Source organism: Falco peregrinus, chromosome W, assembly GCF_023634155.1.
Source record: "Falco peregrinus isolate bFalPer1 chromosome W, bFalPer1.pri, whole genome shotgun sequence".
NCBI classification, from domain to species: Eukaryota; Metazoa; Chordata; class Aves; order Falconiformes; family Falconidae; genus Falco; species Falco peregrinus.
Window position 1 is genome coordinate 19,554,992 of NC_073743.1, and position 23,514 is coordinate 19,578,505.

The 23,514-nt window shown below is 38.3% G+C and overlaps 1 pseudogene; it reads left to right on the forward strand.

Annotated features, from left to right (window-relative positions):
* The window catches only part of LOC129783053 (F-BAR domain only protein 2-like), a 79,162-nt pseudogene that overhangs the window by 40,873 nt on the left and 14,775 nt on the right, over positions 1–23,514 (forward strand).

Below are 23,514 nucleotides of genomic sequence, written 5' to 3' on the forward strand. Positions count from 1 at the left end.
AAAATGTTCGGACTCATATTTGAGAAAGAAGAGCTGTCATGAATGAGTGGTTTAGGTTGCTTAAAGAATCACCATCAAAGGTATGAACAAAATAGTTTTAATAGGAATTTGTGGGAGTGCAACTTCACAAAGTTTGATGGCAAGGTTCATTCTATTGCTTATTGCATGCATGAAACACACAAAGGAAAAATCAAGTTAAAATCAAGCTAGAATGATTTACATGGAGACCAAAGATGCAGAGGGGTAAGGGAGACCCTCCTGTTGAGTTGCAAGGTTTAGAGTGGGCGCCCTTGCTTTCTAAACTCCTGATGGAGCTTAGGTGTGGCTAGTCTCAGACTTGGTCAATGGTTTATGTCTAAATGTTGTCTAAGATTTATTCACAGTTTTAAGGTGGATCACAAGATCTTGGAAGCACTTCAATTACAACAGTGATTTAACTACAGATCAAAAATGGTAACACATACTATACTTGCTATGAGGTCCCTAAATCAATTCACACACACATGCACATAGACACAAAGAAATAGATGTATAGAGATATATATAAATGTACAAAGGTATACCTTTTAAAAGTTCCCCTTGAGTTCAGTGAAATATGTCGAATGCCTTTGCATTTCTCAACGGGCGAAGCTTTGAGCCTTGAGGAGCAGGGTTATCAACCCAGGCCCCATCATCAGCTTTTGACAATGGTTTTCATAACTTTGTAAACTTGGGAGTTCGCAACCTCTGAGTGGTGTCCCGCTCAGAGGGAGATGCTGGTCACAGCCCCCTGCAATCCAGGAGAGCAAAAAGGGTCTCGCTTAGGACCACTGTTTGTAATGTTGCGAGATTATTTACTTTAGTAATCTGTAAATTTTCATCCCGGCCTAACCTGAGCCAGTAATTTTTCAAAATTCCAAGAACAAGGGTACCGTTCCACTCAGGCTACAATTTGAGTTGGGACTGTTCCAGGGCTGTCAGGGGATGACTGATTATCCCCCCTCTCATTCCCTACCTTGGCCAGGCAACAGGAGTTCCTGGTAAGACAGTGCCGTTCCCCACATCAGCCATGCAAGAGTTTCTGGTACAGTCAAGGGGCACTTAACTGCCCAACTCATTACACAAATGCCAAGGCCTAATGGGGATTCCTGAGGTCATAGAGCAACCCAGAGAAGGGGGCAAAGTGCACCACCACGAGAGCCCATCCAATTCACAGAATGAATTGGATGAACATCCACTTCCCCTGAAGTACTCTGAGAAATCAAAAGCGGTCTGTGATGTCTAGCAAGAATTTTTTTAAAATTACAATCCCAAACTCAACTGCATTCAACTGTTCAACAAAAGGAGATGACAGCAAAAAAGAAAATAGTGTATGTTGTTGATGTGTAAAAAAAAATATCAATAAAAGGTCACATCAACATAATATTTAAGAATGCTTTTGCCATGCCTTCTGGGAACATACAGTTGTTACAGTTTTTTTGGACTTTGTTATGATTCTGCAGTATATTGGTATGATTTCTTCCACAGAGCTAGCTAAAACACTAAAGTAAGAGTATAAATATATTCAGCAGCAAGTGAGAGATGGGGCAAAAATGGAAAAATAATAAAAAAAACCCTTTAGAGATTTGTAGATGCAACAGGGCAAAAGCTGGGTTTTGTGTGATTTTTGGACTCAAATGAAGTACTGTCAGGTTCTCTTGAATTTTCCTGCTTACAAAAGAAACAGTTGCAGCCTGAGGCAAATAATCTTTCTGGGCTGTGGGAGCAAAGAAATATTCATTTCAATAACTTAAGTAGTAAAAAGATATTAATTAAATGATAGTCATCAGAAAATGCAGTAGTATGTAGGATGGGTACTACTATGATAATAAAATTGTGGATGAATAGCTTTTAAACATCTGAGAATAGAAATAACGTCCTGAGACATGTTTTATGCTAATACAATAAATAAGACCTATAGTTTACTTTTATAAAATGGCATAACCTTATATGGAATTAATATTGAGGGGAAAGGGGTTTTGGTTAGGTTTTTTTATTTGTTGGAGGCATATTTTATTTTAAGACAGAAAACATTCTTTGGACAGAATAAATGTTAACTAAATGGCCTTCTCAAACATGAAATTGTCACAGGAAGCATACATAGCAAAATTGGAAGGAAGAAGTGTATTTTTTTTCTTCTTTCAGAAGATAAAGCATAAAAAATGAAACTTTCTGAAGTCTGAAAATATTTGGAAACCTGTTTATAAACATCTGTACTGTAGTTCATTTTTAGTAGACTGCAATGTTAGAGAAGAGCAATGGCTTGAATATTGTAACAAGCTTATTGAGGAAAAGTGTGGTTTTAAACTAGGGAAAGCAAAACAGAAAACTAAAGTTTGACTTAAAAACAGACTCAAAACCTTCTATCTTGTTGCATATTCTGCTTTTCTAATAAAATTGAAATACATCCTAACCTGCATATATAGTATTCTTACATTGATCCCTAAGTTGTGCTGCACAGGGTCCCATTTCTAATTAACTCATAATTTCATTGGCCATAATACTGTAGTGTGGTAGTACTTTATACCAGGGCAAACTACTATTGGACAACTTCTGCACTGAATTTACTGTCTGGGTCAACTGGGTCTGTATGTCATACTCTTTCTTGAACAAGAATATTTACTTCAGCATTTGAAAATGAATTCTCACTTGACTTACATTGGACTTGGTGTGTCCATAATAGTTCTCAGGAACTGCAGGATCTTGTCTGCTTTTTCTTCAATGTGTTTTTATTGTTGTCTTAGTTGTCATAGATCACCTGGATGGCCTTCTGCGTCAGATATTCCGTTTTAAATGATGGATATCAATTTGTATGCATTTTGACAATGGAAGGTACAGTGGAGTACCCCTTGACCTGTTGCCTAAATAGTATGGGTGCAGGAAAAGAGGAAAATGTCAAAGCACTAGCTAATTGAGCTAGCTACACAGACATTTTCCATCTTGTTTAGCTATCAATCTAACTTCATATGTGTGAAATTGTTCAATATTAACAAAAAGCCTAAAATGGAAAATTCTTGATGCTTTCTTACAGGTATGTGTTTAACACATACACTTGCCTATCTGGCAATTGGCTTAAATGATTCTTAGACTTGCATTCTTTGTACCTAAGCCCAAGTTTAACCATAACAATAAAATTTCAAATTCCTATCTTTTATTAATAGAGCCTGTAATTTAAATGCTTTCTGTGTAATGTTGAAATGGATTTGTTTTGAAGAATTTGTCTCTATTGGTTGCCCTTTTTGAGGGAAGGAGGGGTTTCTACAAAAACAGTATAAGAAATACTGTTACTAGCATTAAACTTCTTCCTAAGCCTTGGGAGTTTAATTCACAGAGTGCCTCTCTGTTTTACTGTCATAGCTGATATAAACCAAAGGATGGTGTAGTTCTATATCATTTTTGATAGTGTGGTTCAGAAAGATCAAACAGGAGTGGAAAATTGGGGTCGTCACCTATGTTTGACCTTTTTGCAACTATTGACTTGGATACTGGCACATTTACCTGATGTTGCTTAGATGTTTTTAATGTCAAATACTAGGATCAAAAAAATAATATTATGCATATTTTGTGTCTTAAATGGTGAGACATTTTTCAGGGTCAAACTTATACTGCCTTGGACTCCAAGTAGCTGTGTGATGTCACTGAAGATGACCTGCTCTATAACTTTCCCCAGCACCGAGGTCAGACTGACAGTCCTATAGTTCCCCAGATCCTCCTTCTGGCCCTTCTTGCAGATGGGTATCACATTTGCCCCAGTTAACCAGGACTGCTGATATATGATGGAAAGTGGCTTGGTGAGCTCTTCCGCCAGCTCCTTTAGTACCCTCAGGTGGATCCCATTTGACCCCAGAGACTTGTGTGTCTGAGTCACTAACCATGTCCCCTTGGATTATGGGGTCTTCATTCTGCTCCCCATCCCTGTCTGTAGCAGCTCAGGGGGCTGGGTACCCAGAGAACAACTAGTTTTACTATTAAAGAGTGAGGCAAAGAAGGCATTAAGTACCTCAGCCTTTTCCTCATCCTTTGTCACTATGTTTCCCCCTGCATGCAATAAAGGGTGGAGATTCTTCTTCATTCTCCTTTAGTTGTTAATGTATTTATAGAAACATTTTTTATTTTCTTTTATGGCAGTAGCCAGGTTAAGTTCTAGTTGGGCTTTGGCCCTTCTAATTTTTTCCCTGCATAACCTCATGACATTGACATTCTTGTAGTAGTCCTCCTGAGTTGCCTGCCCCTTCTTCCAAAGGTCATAAACTCTCTTCCCCTCCCCAGTTCCAGGCAAAGCTCTCTGTTCAGCCAGGTCGGTCATCTTCCTTGCCAGCTTGTCTTTTGGCACATGTGGATGGCAAGAATTGAAAATTCTATCATTTCATGATATTTGTGCCCAAGATGGCCTCCAACTATCGCATCACCCACCAATCCTTCCCTGTTTGCAAACAAGAGGTCTAGCACGGCTCCTTCCCTTGTTGGCTCCCTCACCAGCTGTGGCAGGAAGGTCTCTTCCACACACTCCAGGAACCTCCTAGACTGTTTCCCCTCTGCTGTATTGTATTTCCAGCAGTCATCTGGTAAGTTGAAGTCCCCCATGAGAACAAGGGCTAGCAATCATGAGACTTCTCCCAGCTGCTTATAGAATATTTCATCTGTGTCTTCATCCTGGTTGGGTGGTCTGTAACAGACTCCCACCATGATATCTGCCTTGTTGGCCTTTCCCCTGATTCTTACCCATAAACACTGAACCCTTTCATCATCATCATCAAGCTCTAGGCAGTAAAAACACTCCCTCGCATACAGGGCTACCCCACTGCCTCTCCTTTCTTGCCCATCCCTTCTGAAGAGTTTGTAGCTATCCACTGCAGCACTGCAGTTGTGTGTCATCCCACTAGGTTTCTGTGATGGCCACTATATCATAGTTTTCCTGCTGCACAACAGCTTCCAGCTCCTCCTGTTTGTTGCCCATGCTGCAGGCATTGGTGTAGATGCACTTCAGTTGGGCTATTCATCCTGTCACCTTTTTGGGGGGGAGAAGCCCTAATTCCTATGTGACTGTTCTCAGGTGCTTCTGTGGTTTCTAACTCATCAACAACCCTTGTGTCTTTGCTGCCGCGTGGATCTCCATCCCCTACCCCCACTGATATGGCAGACTGAAGGACCTCACTGGCACACTGTCCCTCAAACACTGGCATGCCATGCCCAGGCTTATCTCTAGTGGGCCTGGCTTTATCCCTTTCTCCCTTCAAATGTAGTTTAAAGCTCTTTTGATGAGCCCTGCTAACTCCTGCGCAAAGATCCTTTTCCCTCTTTGAGACAGGCGTACCCCATCTGTTGCCAGCAGGCCTGGTGGTGTGTAGACCGACCCATGATCAAAAAACCCAAAATTCTGCCGGTGACACCAGGCTCGGAGCCAGGTATTGATCTGCTGGCTCTTTCTGTTTCTTCCCTCATCATTCCCTGCAACTGGAAGGACAGAGTAGAATACTACCTGTGCTCCTGATCCTTTAACCAGTCGTTCCAAGGCCCTGAAGTCTCTCTTGATTGCCCTTGAACTTCTTATTGCAACTTTATTCTCCTACATGAAAAAGCAATAATGGATAATAATCCTTGGGCCGTACCAGGGTAGAAAGTTTTCTTGTCACATCTTTAACCCAGGCCCCAGGGAAACAGCATACTTCCCTAAGAAGTGGGTCTGGTCAGTATGTTGGACCTCTGTTCCCCTCAGGAGAGTCTCCTATTACAGTGACCCATCTTTTTTTTCTTTATGGAAGCATTTTTTCTTGCAACAATTTGTTGTAAGAGAATGCTGTTTTCATGGTTGATATTTATCTTTCTTGTAGTAAAGCAGCTAGTAGATGCAAGGGAAGGAGAGAGAGTGTGTGGGGAGAAGGGATTTTTCTATTAACACTAATAAGGTATTAGGTATCATTAAGAAGGAAGAGTATTTAAAATTTCCAAGTTAACTTCATAGTGAAAAGTAGAACCTTCTTACTGAATTTTTTTGTGCAGCTTCCATCTCATTACTATCTATGCCAATTCTTCAGTAACTGAGTTTTTCAGATTGTGTTTTAGTCTTCCCTATGAGAAAAGAATACATTGTTGCCAGAGCAAGATAAATTTTGGGGGGATAAGTCGGCTTCTGTTAAATGAAATTAAAAATACTAATCTGATCATCATATCTGTTTATGTTTCAGCTAAGCGTGAGTGTTTGTCTCTTATCAAGCTGTAAAAAAAACACCCTCAAAGACAAGTGTTAGGCAAGTGTAATGGACAAAATACAGAAACTTTGAGTTGTTAACAAAAATCTTTGCTTTCTGCTTGTGGTAGAAGTGATGGTTAAAGATACTGATCTGAAATAAGGATGAGTTTTACTTGAGCCTTGAATTTTTATATATTTTATTCATTAGTGTAAAAGTCTTAAAAAGTCTGGGGATCAGTCATAATAGCTGGGAAGGGTAAAGAAAAAGATGCTATTCTGAAAAAGCTTAAGTTTTGTTTTTCTCTTAAAATATGTTTAAATCTCTGTTGTTTACAGGTTTTTCCTTCTGTTTTTATTTTGGGGATGAGTATGTTTACTTTGGTTTTTGTTTTTCTCCTGGCCAAATGGGAATATGTGTGGAAGTAAGAAACTGGAGTAGCTGAATCCTTAGCAAACTGATGAAAAATGTATTGTCTGAAGTGTAGTGCTGAACAAGTAATTGATTTGTTCTTCAGCTTCTATGTTTTATGGTATTTTTCTTAGTTTTTAGAGTTTAAATACTTAAAATGTTGATTAAATCAGTGTGAGGATGTTGAGATCTACAGTTCCCTGAATCAGGTTTTCTGGTGGTTTTTTTTTAATTATTTTGTAAGACACCCAGTTTTGCTGACTTGTGGAGAACACTGACTTTATTTTACTGTGAATTTAATGGAGAGCAAAGAAGAAGGGATTGGAAGAGCAGCTTATAATATCCATCTATTTACAATGTGTAGTAGTAGAATGGGAGCGCTGTTAGGAATTTGTATTTCATCTTGTCATATTGAATAATTAGACTTGCATTTGAAGTTATTTAATAATTGAAACTTAAAAGTGCATTTAAGACTGCCATTTGAGATTAGCCTTTTGATATTCTGTTCTCAAGAGCTTCATTTGGAAGCCAAACAATTACATTATACAGAAATGAGATATTGATGGGTTCTATTTCCAGATTCTCATCCTGCTGTTGGTTTTACAAGCACCCAGGGTTTTTTTAATGGCAGGGAAAGTTTTGCAGACTCAGTCTTAATTACAGTAATATAAATCATTACCTTGAGCACACCTTTAAAAAAAAATCATTAGATCTCTGCAAATTTTCAAAGAAAATATTTGGTACATTTTATCTAATGACTAAAATAAAGTTGTTTAACATCAGTGAGTATCAAGTTACATTGTGAGATTCTCAATTGTCTTTCTATTTGACATAAGCATAATTTTTTTCATTTGCAGTTTGAGAAATGCTATCAAAATGTAGTGTTTATACTGAATGAAACATATTTACACTGCAAGATTTAAATATACATTTTGAGGGTTACATTACAAATAGAACCATTTGAGGTACTTAATTTGTATTTGATTCATGTAGTTAATCCCAGTTGTGTAATTCGCAATGCTAATTCACAGCTAAATTATTTTTTACTTTCATTGTGGTATCTCTAATTGCAGCACAATGATTTGCTGTGTTGTACTATTTAAAAATAAACTGAAGCTTGTAGTCTCCATTTTTCTTGTATCTAAGATCTGTTTATATCAGCGACTTATTTTAAGACATTCATTTTGAAAAGAATACAAGTGAAAAAACTGGAAAATGCTTGCAAGTACAGCTTTTATTTTACGTGAAAACACCCTGAAAATTGCACAGCTTTTGAGTTTATGGTAGATGCTCTACAATAATTGTAATTTCATAATAAAGATAAATAAATCAGAGTACTTACTAACACGTGTGTTTTGGGGCAGGAGTGAAAGTAGTTTCTGTATTTGAGGTTTCCACAATCTATTTACTTCCAGTTGTTTGTAACTGAAATTTTCAAGATTTCAGTCTCTCACTTGAAGTAGTTGCATAAGGTGCAAAGGGAGGGGAAGTTTGACTACATTAGAGTATAGAATTGGGAACAGTTTTGTGGGGTTTTTTTCCTCTGTCTTATCTTTAATGTGTATACTCCATCAAAATGATTACAGAAAGAAAAGTAATAACCCCTGTGTCACAGTGCTAAAATGATAAACTTTGGTTTTACTTTTGTTGGTTCAGTTGTAAGTTACCGTTTCAAATACGGGCCAAGGGGCTAATTCTTAGTAGGGGCTGAAAGTAATGGTGCCAGTTTGCATGTGCTCTCTGCTTTCTTTGCACTTGCATAAGTGCTGGCGTGATTCTGCCATTTTAACTCCCTGAACAAGGTCTTATGGAAAATCACTGTTTTTTCTGCAAGTTTGCTCCCTGAAGTGGCTCATAGTAGGGTTAAATAGTCAGATTGAAAGAATGAGGGTTAGGACTGCCCTTTGCAATGGCTGTTACCTTGTGTCAACTTGTTGTGAATGCTGAATTAGGATCCTGCTGACTATGCCAATTTGTCACGAATGGGTGATTTAGACCACTTAACCACTGTCAAAGGTATCAACAAAAGTGGTTTTATTGAAATATGATGATGTAAAAGTGTGATATAACAAAGTTTGATGACAAGGTTCACTCTATTACTGTACTGCACAAAGGATATAGCAATGATTCAAAGTTACCAAGACAGAATCAAAGTTACCAAGACAAAACCTTAGTGCACTATAATGCAAGGTTATTGCATGATATTGGCCACTTACCAAAGATCTGTTGTTGGTAAAAGGTCTCTCTGCCTTGAGGAGCAACCTTGAGGGGCATCCCAGCTCAAGAGGAGATCACCACCATGCAGCCACGCTGCCTAGCAGGGAGAGCTCAAAGGTGGCTCACTCAGGCTGCCACATTTGTAGGATAAAGTGGTGTAGTCAAATTGCATACAATAGGAAAAGTATGCATGAGACTTCTTGTACCCGCAACTTTCTTTGTTCCTTGATAAATGAGTCTTGGAAAAACCACCCACTATTCATGTGTTAATCTCATGATCGGTGTTCCAAGCTTATATGTATCAATGCTCACTGTGTCACTGTTCCTTTGTGGGGTTCCTGGAGGAGTTCTTGGCCCAGCTATGGCTCAGGCCTTTACCTCCTTTGGAGCCTGTACCAAACTACTGCTAGTTTGGTTAAGGGGTTAAGTGCATCTGTCACAATTATAAAGGGAAGCCACAATACTGAATTTATTTAGATATGGCACTTAACCAGTGCTCTCTATTTTTTTGTCCTGTTTAGTCTTAATGATTTTTTTAAAACTTTTTTATCTTCTTTATTGCTATGTTTAAGATTCTGCACATCACTTTTAACTGTCCAGGTAACTGACTATGAAGTCAGAGGAACTAACAATGCAGAGTTAGAAAAAGTGTGAATATAAAAATTAGTGCTATAGCTATGTTTTTTTCCTTTTTGATTTTTCTTTACATAGATCTTGTTCATTAAAAGAAGATAAATTGAAAGCCTTACACTATATTATAGATGCAATTTTGAACGAGAAGAGGAAACAAATTAGAAATGTTTCATGTGCTTTTAATAACATAGGCAATTCAATTTTATTTAGACAGTGTGCACTAGTATTTTAATTTTTCAGTATGAAAGAGTGAAAAAAAAGATTTGCTGTACATGTATGATTTTGCAATCTGTTTGACCATTGGCAGAGTAATTGTGGTTTTTCATTACCACCTACATTTGTAATTGAATTATTTAGTATTTTCAGGAAATATTAATAGTTGTTAAAATATCTTAGGATTTGACCTTCATTTGAGGTTAAACTTAACCTAACATTTATCTTCATTGTCATTTCTTTAAGGCCCTATTGAATTTGAAGAATGTAACACATCCAGTGCAGTTGAAGGTGAGCTGTAGCATAATTATTTGCCTAACAGTCTTGTTGATAGGGCCTGAAGCTGAGGAGAGAAGGATATTCACATGTGAATATGTATAACTTTAACGTATTTCAGTAGACCAGAAACCTGTTTTTCTCTTGAGAAACAAACTTCTATGAAAATGAGACCTACAATACTTTATAAGCCTAATGCACAATGGTTAAAGAATTTTAATATTTCTTGGGCCTTGTCAGCCAGAGGGCTGGAGGGACACAGGAAACTGGGAGGGGACACAGCCAGGTCAGCTGACCTGAACCAGACAAAGAGGTATTCCATACCATGGGATGTCATGCTTGGTATATAAACTGGGGTGGAGGGGGTTGGCCAGGGCTGGAAGATAGTTTCTCAAGGACTGGCTGGGCATCAGTCAGCAGGTGGTGAGCAGTTGTACTGTGCATCACTAGTTTTCTTCCTTCCCTTTCGATTTCATTCTTCTCCCCTTCTCCCTCCTTTTCATTATAACTGTTATTGTTATCATTACTATTGTTATTTTGTTTTTATTTTATTTCAATTATTAAATTGTTCTTATATACTTATCAAGATGTAAATTCTTTTCCGATTTTCCTCCCCATGCCTCTGGGTGAGGGGGGAGTGAGCAAGCGGCTGCGTGGTACTTAATTACCAGCTGGGGTTAAACCACGACAACCAGTGTTTGACATTGCTAAATATATACTCATCTCTTTGATACTCATCTCTTTGATCTTTAAATGAAAAGTGTTTGTTTCATAGGGATAAAACCACGGAAGAGGAAGCCTTTTGGTTTATCAGGAATAATGAAAAAAGAAAAAGATACTGAGCTTGTGTAAGTATATTTCTAACTTAAAGCCTTGTCTTGTGTGAAAACTAGTAAATGTATAGAGATAAACATTAGCTGATGTTTAACAACAAATGGTTTTATAACAAGTTTAGAGGAATGCTATGAATATGAAAACATCACAGCTATTTAAGATTTTTGTAACTAAGGATTTTAGGGAAATAATATAAATGTATTCAGAGTAGTCTACTCATGCTTCATTCTTTCCTCGGCATGGGTAACTAGTTCTCCCTTTTTCTATATTTAAACATTGTAGATAGCATGATTCTCATGTGTACTCCTAATGAAATAGTAGCTCTGTTATGTGGAAAAAGTACTGTATGTCTGTGTTTGCAGAACTGAAGCTTCACTTATTCTTTTGTTAGAAAAACTTTTGTGTACTGTATAGAACAGAAAAAAAAAAATTTTTTTCCAGTAAATCATGTGCACATTCATTTCTGAAAGACCATTATTCTAACTCATGATTGATGTCCCAGTGTGGTGGGTTGACCTTGGAAGGACACCAGGTGCCCACCAAAGCCATTCTATCGCTCCCCTACTCAACTGGACAGAGGAGAGAAAATATAACGAAAGGCTCGTGGGTCAAGATAAGGACAGGGAGATCACTTAGCAATTACCATCACAGGCAAAACAGACTCAGCTTGGGGAAATTAGTTTAATTTATTGCCAATCAAATCGCAGTAGGGTAATGAGAAATAAAAACAAATCTTAAACACCTTCCCCCCCACCCCTCCCTTCTTCCCAGGCTCAACTTTACTCCCAATTTCTCTACCTCCTCCTTCCCAGTGGTGCAGGGGGATGGGGAATGGGGGATGTGGTCAGTTCATCACACCTTGTCTCTGCCGCTCCTTCCTCTTCAGGCGGAGGGCTCCTCACACTCTGCCCCTGCTCCAGTGTGGGTCCCTTCCAGGGGGTGCAGTCCTTCAGGAACAGACTGCTTCAACGTGGGTCCCCTGTGGGGTCACAAGTCCTGCCAGCAGCCTGCTCCAGTGCAGGTTTCCCACAGGGGCACAGCCTCCTTCAGGTCACATCCCTGTGTGGCCTAGGGTCCTCCACAGGCTGCAGGTGGGTATCTGCTCCACTGTGGACCTCCATGGGCTGCAGGGGCACAGCCTGCATCACCATGGTCTTCACCATGGGCTGCAGGGGAATCTCTGCTCCAGTGCCTGGAGCACCTCCTCCCCCTCCTTCTTCCCTGACCTGGGTGACTGCAGAGTTGTTGCTCTCACATATTCTTACTCCTCTCTCCTACTGGCACAGATTTTGTTTTTTTCCCCCTTCTTAATATGCTATCCCAGAGGTACTACCAGCATCACTGATGGGCTTGGCCTTGGCCAGCAGCAGGTCCATCTTGAAGCTTGCTGGCATGGGCTCTATCAGGCATAGGGGCAGCTTCTGGCATCTTCTCACAGAAGCCACCTCTGTAGCCGCCGCCGCCGCCGCCCCCCCCCCCCCCCCAACCTTGCCACATAAACCTGTTACACCTATTTATACCCTTTGTCACATTTACTGCACGCTCTCTGTCTTAGATGGATTGGTAGCATTCTATATATTAGTAATTATGGTTACTATATTTCATTGTATTTTGTTCATAATTTCTAAATGTGTTTTCTCAGTGGAAGTATTTTGATTTAACAGAAAATAGCTTTCAATTTAACAGAAACTTAGAAATATAGATATATATAGATATATTATCTGGCAACATATGTATACATTCTTTTTTTTTTCTTTAACCAGCTTTGTTGTTTTAATATTGTGCTGAAAAATTAATGACCTAAGAACTGCAGATGCTAGTTATTTGCACATACAAAGTGTCATAGCTATTTTTCTTTTGGTGTTTGTTTTTAATAGTGATATGCTTCTAAACAATACTTTTTCTTCTCTCTGTCATGATGTCATTAGTGCTCCAAGGTGTTCAGTTTTTTTTTAAGCCATTCCTCTCTATTTCTGTTTTTTCTGTGATTTAATCTTTCCTCCACCCTCTCTTCATTACTTTTTTATGTTGTAGTGTGATTTTGGTGAGCAGTAATCTGAGAATACTGCTCTGTTACACAGAATTATTTTTTCTGATTATTTAGTTTAAAATATTTAAATTAAAATGTTATAAATATTTGATTATATTAATATTTTAAATAGTTTTAGTCCCCTTTTAAAAGTAATCCATTACCTTTGGAAAGTTATGTACTACACTTTCTTTTTTTTGTGATGCAAAACTGTTGCAGTATCAAATAGCTGCAAAAAAGTATGTTCAATCATTTGCCTTTTGTTTCTTGCATTTACATAATTGCAAAGTGGTGATTTTGATAGTATTGAGTACTGTTGTTTGATTGAGTTCTGTAGCTGTTGGCTTTTCTTGTCCAACAAAAATTATTTTGCCACCACATGAACTATTACTCAAGCTAATCTCATGTAATGCTATTAGCCTGCTTGCAAAACAGGCATCTCCTTCCATCCATTATTTGGCAGATGATCTGGCCCCAGCAAAGTTAGAGGGCTCTTAATAGTAGCTTTCTGGAGACAGCAAAGGCAGGAAGCTCCAAATTAACTCTTCTTGGGTATATCACTCAATGTATCATTAATCAGAGATCATGTTTTTCCTTGACCTGTCACAGAAAGAAAATTTTCTCGGGCACTGAGGGCTTAAAACTGGCTTCTGTACTGTGTGAAACACTTTATACCTTTGTATGCTTGTCCATTGGATCTGAATACTTTTCTAAATGCTATCTTTTCCCAAAGATATTTTATTTAATGTTGAAAGATAATATGGATATCTCTTTCTAAGAGAAATTCTGTTTTTCATGGCACAGTGATGCCATCAGAAAATATAAATCAATGCAGCCACTCTGAAATGTTAAAATAATTTCACTTGCTTTCAATAAATTGGACTGAAAGTTGATTTATATTACATTATTTATTTCTATATTTATACACAGTACAAAAATGAATAGATTCTAAGGTCAGAAAGAATGAAGTATGACTGCATGCTATTGACCTTCTATGTAATACATGCTATAGGCTTTTACAGAGATTCTTGCATTAATCCAAATTAATCTAAATTAACTAAAACATCACATTTTAATGTAGGATTTTCAAATGATACAGGGTCCATTATGTCCTTAAGTAAAATATTGTAAGTTATTTATGACCTCTTTTAAAAATGTTATTGTTAGTCTAAATTTTTTCTGATTTCATCTTCAGCTAATGATCTTGTTATAGGCTGTACATGATAGAACTCCATATCATAGAATCATAAAATCATTTAGTTTGGGAAAAACCTTTGAGATCATCAGATCCAACCGTTAACCCAGGACTGCCAAGTCCAGCACTAAACCATGTCCCTAAGCACCACATCTACATGTCTTTTAAACACCTCCAGAGATGGGGATTCAGCCACCTCCCTGGGCAGCCCGTTCTAATGCTTGACCACCCTTTCAGTGAAGACATTATTCCTAATATCCAATCTAAACCTCCCCTGTCACAATTTGAGGCCTTTTCCTCTTGTCCTCTCACTAGTTATCTGGAAGAAGAGACCTACCCCCACCTGCCTACAACCTCCTGTCAGGTAGTTGGAGAGAGCGATAAGGTCCCCCAAGTCCTTTTCTTCAGACTAAACAATCCCAGTTCCCTCAGACACTCCTCAGAAGACCTGTGCTCCAGACCCTTCACCAGCATCGTTGCCATTCTCTACACGCTCCAGCACCTCAATGTCTTTCTTGTAGTGAGGGGCCCAAACCTGAACACAGCATTCGAGGTGCAGCCCCACCAGTGCCGAGTACAGGGGGATAATCACTTCCCTAGTCCTGCTGGCCACACTATTTCTGATACAAGCCAGGATGCTGTTGGCCTTCTTGGCCACATGGGCACACTGCTGGCTCATGTTCAGCTGACTATTGACCAACACCCCCAGGTCCTTTCCCTCCAGGCAGCTTTCCAGACACTCTTCCCCAAGCCAGTAGCATTGCATGGGATTGTTGTGACCCAAGTGCAGGACCCAGCACTGAGCCTTGTTGAACCTCATACACTTGGCTTCAGCCCATCAATCCAGCCTGTCCAGATCCCTCTGCAGAACCTTCCTACCTTCAAGCAGATCAACACTCTCCCTCCCAACGTGGTGTCATCTGCAAACTTACTGAAGGTGCATTCGATCTCCTCATCCGGATCATGATTAAAGATATTAAAACTGGCCTCTGAAAACAGAACTAGCCCCAAAGTTTGATCAGAAGTTTCATCAGAAAGTTCTCTCCACTTAAAGGTCAAGTTTTTTCTTAATATCCTGTTAAATTAGGCTGTAAGCTCGTTTAGTTTGTGTAGGGCAGGCTTTCCACACCTAGAAAAACTCATGTTCAGTAGGCTTTTCAGTTTATCAATACAGGGTTTTAATGTGTTGACATCTAAACTGGATATTGTGTCTAGTAATGGTTATACACAGGGAAATACCATGCACAATGTATTCTATTGCATATTGTTATACAGGTTCAGTCAGGGATTTAACTTCTTTTTCTAATCACTGCTTTGCATGATCTGTTTGGTTTAGTTTTTAGCTACAATCCTTAAATTCCCTTACAGAGTCCTCATTTGCTGAAATATGTTACCTTATAGTAGAAGCATGACCTAGTTCTTTAATCTTAGAAAGATCATGCATCTAGCAATGTAAAAGCATATCCATCTAAAACCTGATGTCCTCATTTTCCATTTCACCAGCATTTGCAGACTATTGAGTTTTGCTTTATATCATGAGAATGAATCCTGTGAGGTGTTGTCAATCCTCTGAATGATACTAGATCTGCCATTAGTTTTTTAGATGTATTAGCTTTCTAATTTTGAAAATCTTCATTATGAGCTGAATTGCTTTCATTGTAGTTTGCCTCACATCTTTCACTTTTCTTACCTTTTATGGACTTCAGGCTGTCTTGTTTGAGTACAGATGCTTTTTAAAAGAAGATGTCATAACAACTGTTTGTTATACCTTTTGAGAGAAATCTAATACATTGTCCCTTTGCTCTGTAAAATAGCTTTTAAAGTAGCTGTTTCTATTGCTGTGAATTCAGCTTAGCTAGCAGAGGGAGATAAGTCAATAAGAAACTTGGTCACGTGTGGTTTTTTTGTGTGGGGCCTTTCAGAGGAGATGGGATCCTTCATCTCACTGTCAATTTAACAGCCTGTACTGAATTCTACATTAATGCCTCCATGTTAGCAAGTTTTCATATCTGTTTTTAAAGTCACTGTAGTTTTTACATTTAACCCATTTAGCATTTCGGAAAATATGGTTTAGTTTGCTACAAATTTGATTTTTTTCTCTTTTTTTAATAAGCACACATTTAAGATGTTCGGTTTGACTATATAAAACCACTGTTCAGTTACACTGGTACTTATGGCTTTATTTGGCAGGGTGCAGATTAGAGAGGACCTGTATGCTACTCAAGTAATTCCACATGCTGTAAATATAATTGTTTCTGCTTTTTGCATAAATCAGTGAGAGAGATTCAGCGTCAATAAATTTTTAAAATAATACTGCTTAAATTCAAGCAGAAAGATATAATACTTGTGAATAATGTGCTTGCAATCACTGCCTTTCTGCTGACAACTTTTTTTTTTTTAAAAAAAGTGTTTCTTAAGAGGTTATTCTATTATTTTTTCCAGCATCTTCTGGTGCTTGACTACAACTGTGCTTGACAAACTCAAACTAAGAATGAAATTCCAAAAGACAGAAGCTCTGAATTCCTTTAAGAATAGTCTTAATTGCTTTAAGAACTAGTTATTGTCCAAAATGTTTTGCAATTGCATGTGGACTATTTCATTAGGATTGGTGACTTTTATTTATTATGCACATCATCCATAGAGACCTGACTCTTAAAGTATATTCATCCAAAATACAGCATGGTACTCTGGACTTCCCTTGATTTTTTTAATTTTTTTTTTTGCACTATGATGTGAGTTTGGTTTTTCAGCATTTACTCTGAATATTTCTTCTGCAGTGTTTTTAGCATAAACTTTCAGTTTCTTTTATTTAAATCTCATTCAGTTGAATGTGGATTATTTATAATGAAAATTTTAACACAGTTTGAAAGAGAAATGGGTCAAGTGCAATGTTTCAAATTAATTGAAAATATTAAAGGAAGTACCAGAACTGTGTGAATAAAATCATTTGTGCATTTTATAATTGTATAATTTTTTTCTTTACTTTTTTATAGGGAGTGTCCAGATACAGACTCAGTTGTAAGTAGACTTATTTCCAACACAAATGCATATGCTAACATTGTCAAGCACTACAATTTGATGAAACTTAAATATTATTTATGTGATAAAGGATTTAATATTTTGATAACATAGTTGAAGTGTTAATTTTGCTCAGAACATAATCTTAATGCATCATGGTCATAATGTGTCAGTAATACATTTATATTTCCTAACAATCTTAGGTGTTAAACAAGGTGGGTTTACTGCAATTATTTGCTACTTTGTTTTGCAAGTTAATAATTTAAATTGCTTGACTAATACATTCTAACTAAGAAAAAGGTTCAGAGGACATCATCATGTTCCTCTGCTTACTACTGTTTCTTTGGAGAACCTTTCTAATAATAATAGTGTTCTGCATGTTCACTGACAGCAGTGTGTAGGAATATACCTTTTAAAATATGGCTTTAAATGCAGTATCTTGATGTACTTTTTATTTAAGCATGTATGTTGTCTTGAATTATATGTAACAGAGATTGCAGCTCCCTATAGCTATAGTAGGGAATGACTTACAGAATGATTTAAGTGACTTTCTGTAGACTGATTTGCTTTTCAGTTCATTTATTTAGAAGGCAACTATATTAAACAATTTAAGTTTCCAAGCTCACTTTTGTGGATTTTCTTCTTTACATTTAATATCTGGGAGTTTTAGTACCTAATATTAAAACTTATTTTGAGAAACATGGTTTAAAAAATTGAGTAGAACTTCTAAATAAGGAAAATTAAGTTTTGCAACATAATAGAACTATATATGCATGAACAGCCTTATAAGCATCATTTGAGACAGTTATTTTATCCTGTACAAAGTCATCTTGATTTAGAGCACATTTCTTGGGTACATTAAAATAAAGTAACTTTAGAATCATCCCTGTAATTATCAGGCTTTTCATGGAAATAATGTCTTTTGACTGTTCAGGTTGAGTCACTGGAGTAAAACACAACTGGGTTTGACATGCAGTGTTTATTTTCTTACTTGCTTATTTTGGTCTCTACATTAAAAAAAAAATCAACAAATTCAACGGTAAATGTGTCTGACATTCTTTATGGCTGCATGAAGCACACCATATGATCATTTAATTGTTCTGTCTAGATGTAATTTATATATGATTTTTAAAAAAAGACCTAACTTTCATAGTGTTCAACAACAAAACTAATACTTTTGTTGCATTCTCTTTTTTTATGCCCAACATTTTATGAATGCATTTGGAATTTAAATTGCGGTCTGTCATTTCTTCCTGCTTTTCACAAACAACAGTATTATTCCAAATGGTAGAATGCTTTAATAGCAGAAGCTATTACTGTCCTTCTCATGAAAAATGATACAGCATACCATAGATGAGATTAATTTCATCCCTTACAAACAAGCACCCCAGAGTGCTTTTACATTTTAAGGCTGGTATTCTATTCTAGAAGGTCACATTTCAAATGGTTTTAATTTTTCTTGTCTTTTACTTTAAGACTTCCTGTTTCATTTTTCAAATTTGATCTAAATAGTTATAGCCATCTATATTGTTATCTCTATGAGGGTTTATTTTCTATGCATCTTTGCAATAAATTACACATTTCAAGAAATTGAACTCTGAAAAGTATTATTGAAAAAAAATTAAAACAGCTATCATTTTTGTTTGATTGCTAGAAAATACCAAGGACCAGCCCTCAGAAAATTCAGCTTATTTAAGGTGTCCCATTATGATTTTGGTGAGCTTTGGTCACTCACAAAAAATCTCTATGTCTGGCTTTTATATTATTGACATAATCTTTTTAAAAAATGTACCTTTTGTTTATTTGTCAAGTATTTTAATTGTTATCTTGTGTGAAAGGAATGTAAAAGAAAACCACTCTACAATCTTTTATGGCTATAAGCACTGAGGTAAAGATATTGACATTTTAGAAATTAAGGATCTGGTAAGAACTGAATTCAATACTTTATCTACCAGTTCTATGTGATATTGTGGATCTTTCAACATACAGTATGTAGCCAATACCATTAGGGCCTTCTCACTAGTCTAAAATGTATAATGCAGCGTGTTCTAACTTGTATTCTCTGTTTTCAGAAAACAAAGCAGTGAGATGGTCCTAAGAAATGTCTTTTGTACCAAAATGGAAGTTCTCAAATTTATCTTTGGCAAGCTATCTGCTTATGCTCATCCTTTTTTTGCAGCCACCAGATTATATATATTGGAAAATATAGTTTTAATGCATATGAAGAAATTGCTGTTTCCTGTCAAGAATTTTTTGTAACTGCTATAAGGAGGTTTTATGTGATCATGAGTAGGAAGGCAGCTGTGAACTGAGAACTGATATTTGTTAAAAAGGTTGACCGCTTCAATAAGCAGTCTGTGTTTAAATATAGATTACAGTGTCGTGAGATTCAAAATTCCTGTGCTGTTATGTCTATCTACACATGTAACTACCATTAAGTTAAGCCTTGAAAATTAAGAAAAATAGAAAGTTAACTGTGTGTACACTAGAAAGAGACAGAAAATGGAATTTGGCTGTGTATGTGTTTATTACCTAGCAAGTTGATCTATGGGCAGAACTAATTGTCTTGTTTCCCATGGATTTGCAATATCTCTAGGGATGGTCTATAGCAGGGGCCTCAAACTTTTTAACCAGGGGGCCGGCGCGCAGATGAAGTGGCAGGCATTCATCTGCGGCTGCTTGGTTTCCCCCCAAACCCCGGTGGGGGGGGGGGGGCGCGGGGGGTTCTGTAAATACCGGTGACGTGCGGAAAGCAGACTCCACAATCTGTAAGATTGTAAAGTAGGTATGTTTATTCAGCGCTGGGCAGCACGGGGGTAGTCCCGCCGAAAACTGCGCGCCTGACGCGAAAACTTGCTCTATTTTATAAGGCAACTCATTACATATTCATAATATGTTGCAATACGCCTATACATATGCATTACCTATCCCCGCTTCGTATTAAAATTAGTTCTGCAAGTCATTTCCATATTTTTCTCTCGACTGAGTTTGCGCAGTGTCTCCTGGTGGTGGTCGTCAGGGGTCCTGAGGATGAAGGCAGGCGAGTCTTCCTCGTGACCGCTAGTTGCCCCCACATCTGACGCAGGCTCAGTAACGTCCTGGTCTTTGTCCAAACCGCAGAACCGGCTTTGGCTTGTTCTTGCAAGGTTGTAATTGTTCTTTGGACTTATATGGTCATAAAGCTGGACTTATATGGTCATAAAGCTCTCTACTCCCGTATACCTTATCACAGCACCCAAGCAAACCATGTAAGATTTGGCAAACAGCTAAGCAGACTATCATAATTGTTAAACTTTACCCTAAACAGCTAAGCAGACTATCATAATTGTTAAACTTTACCCTATCTCTTAACCCCCCTCTCTCTCAGTCCCCCCTTTTCAAAGAAATTAGTAAATTCTTTTACTCAGACTCGAAGTATTGATTAGATTCTAATTTTTGTCGCAGTTGATTTCTCTTCCATTCGCTATAGGAATTTCCAGTTCCCTTAAGACACCAAAATCCACAATGGATAGCTATACTAATAATTAAAAATAGAAAGACAATTACAATGATCATTACAAATAGTTGTTTTAACCATGTTAGATTGGGCAACCAGGCTGTCAATTTCTCCCATAATTCAGAAAAGCCCCAAGAAGTGTTATCTTGTGTCACTTTATGTAGAATATTTACTTGTTTCCTAATTTCTTGGAGGTCCTTGGTGATTCGCCCGCTCTGATCTGCATACATGCAACAATCTACATTGATCACAGTGCATACCCCCCCTTGGGAGGCTAATAGCAAATCTAAAGCCATACGATTCTGTGATACTATTTTCGATAAGTCAGTAACTTCCTCCTGGAGTGCCAGGAGGGCATCAACTGTCCTATTTTCCACTGTTTCTATTACAGCTGAGATGTTTATTATTGCCTTTTCCAACTCACTAACCCCTAAAAACGGAATGAACCATCGTGCAAAACTGTGGAAACTCATTGGTCTGTTTATGAGGGGGTTATTTACAACGTTCCGTTTTTTCCTTATGGGGGGTCGCGTTAACCCGTCAATGATAGTAATATTGGGGACCAGACCTCCCAGAGTGCATGCTCCTTGCCATCCTATGGGCAAGACTTTATGAGCCGTTGTGCCACACAACCAATACCACCCTGTCCCTTGTGGGGTCGGGAGACCGGTATAGTTCAATTTTAAAAATCCCAAGTCTCTACCTGTCATATTTAATGTACGACTTCTGTTACAATTTGGGTGTTCTCCCATAAACAGCCCTTTTCCCGAACTTACCAGGCAGTTATCCCCTAATGTGCTGGTCTCTTCAACAGTTATTTTTAATTCTCGTCCCCACATTAACCTGAGGGTCTGTGCTCCAGATTGTATTTCCCCAAAAGGAGCCGTCTTGGCGGTTCGTCAGGGAAACTGGCAGTGGGATGCCTATTAACAGTATCTCATAACCAGAGTGTCTTGGCATTTGGGTACAGATCCAACAATCTGTTTTATTTAAAATTTTGGTGATGTTTTGAATCGCCTGAACATACCAGTTCTCTCGCCAGGCCGCTGTGTCTATCACCTGTGAAATTATCAGAATCATGTTAAATTTAACCCACATCCTATCTTTTTAGCTTGAGCTTTAACGGCCCTTGAATTTCTGATGTCCAAAGCTTTTGTGGCGACTTCTTCACACGGGTATGATGAATCCAGGCATTCTGTTCTTTAATTTTGATTGCTGTGAAGGAGGTGAGGAGTACTTGGTATGGTCCTTCCCACTGTGGTTTCAAGGTTTTCTCTGCAAGAGACTTTACATATACATAATCTCCAGGTTGGATGTCATGTACAGGCCCATCCAGACCCCTTCCTCGGGTCCCAATTACATGTTTTCCAATTTTATTGAGCTGCTTGCTCAATGCCACCATATAGGAAGTCATAATTTCATCCCCAATTTGCATTGATGTCCCCTTTTGTATTCCATAGGGGCGTCCATACAGAATTTCAAAAGGGCTCAGTCCTTCCCTCGCCCTCGGTCTTGTCCGTATACGCAAAAGGGCTAAAGGGAGAGACTGAGGCCATGGCAAGTTTGCTTCTTGTCCCAACTTTACAATTTGCTGTTTGATTAAGTGGTTCATTTTCTCCACTTGGCCACTCGACTGAGGGCGATATGGGGTGTGAAGTTGCCAATCTATACCTAAATGGTGGCTGGTTTGTTGCACTATTTTTGAAACAAAGCGTGGTCCTCTGTCAGAGGATATGGTTGCTGGAACCCCAAAACGCGGTATTATTTCTTGTATTAGTATTTTAGTTACCTCCCGAGCCTTGGCAGTTCTGGTTGGGAACGCTTCTGGCCAACCTGAAAAGGCATCAGTTAATACCAGCAAATATCGGTACCCCCCTTTTCTTGGAAGTTCCGTGAAATCAACCTGCCATTGTTGTCCAGGCCCATTACCCTTTCCAATCTGGCCCATTTCTAGTTTGGGAGTATTCTTTGGATTAGTCTGGAGGCAAAGGTCACACTGTTGAGTCACCTGTCTCACTGTGGTATATAAGTTTCTAGCCACAATATCTTTTATCAGATGCTTATACAGAGCCTCCATTCCCCAATGTCTCTTCCTATGTTCTTCCCGTATTAAGTGCCACAGTAAATATGAGGGGACAATTAATCTTCCCTGTGGGGTATAAGCCCATCCCTCTTCATTATATGACCCTTCTAAGTCTGAAATAAGTTTCTGGTCTTCCCTAGTGTATTTTGGTTTATCTTGTAGGGAAATATGCCTATCGGGGATTAAAGCCCCTGCTACTTTTATTTTCGTTTTGGCCACTTGTTTTGCCTCTCTGTCCGCCAGTTCATTCCCTTTTTCCAAATCTGAGCTCACTTTCTGGTGTGCCTTAATATGCATAATTGCCACTTTCTCAGGGAGTTGGACAGCTTCTAGTAACTTCAGAATTTCTTCTGCATGTTTGATATTTTTCCCTTGGGAGTTCAATAAACCTCTTTCTTTCCAAATTGCTCCATGTGCGTGTACAACTCCAAAGGCATATTTTGAGTCTGTGTAAATGTTTACAGTTTTGCTCTGAGCCAACTCCAGGGCTCGAGTTAGGGCAATTATTTCTGCCTTTTGTGCGGAGGTGTTCATGGGCAAAGGTCCTGACTCTATTACCTCTTGACTGGTGGTGATGGCGTATCCTGCGTGTCGATTGCCATTCAGGACATAGCTGCTCCCGTCTGTGAACCAGTTTTCTCCGTTTTCTATGGGGCTATCCTTTAAATCTGGGCGACTTGCGTATGTCGCTTCAATAGTTTCTAAGCAGTCATGATGCACTGGTTCTCCTGTGTTTCCGCTGAGAAAAGAAGCTGGGTTGACAATGTTAGTAACTACGATTTCCACATCATCCTGTTCCACTATTACAGCTTGGTATCGCAGGAATCTTTGTGGAGATAGCCAGTGTCCACCCTTTGCTTCCAATACTGCCGACACTGCATGGGATACAAAAACAGTCATTTT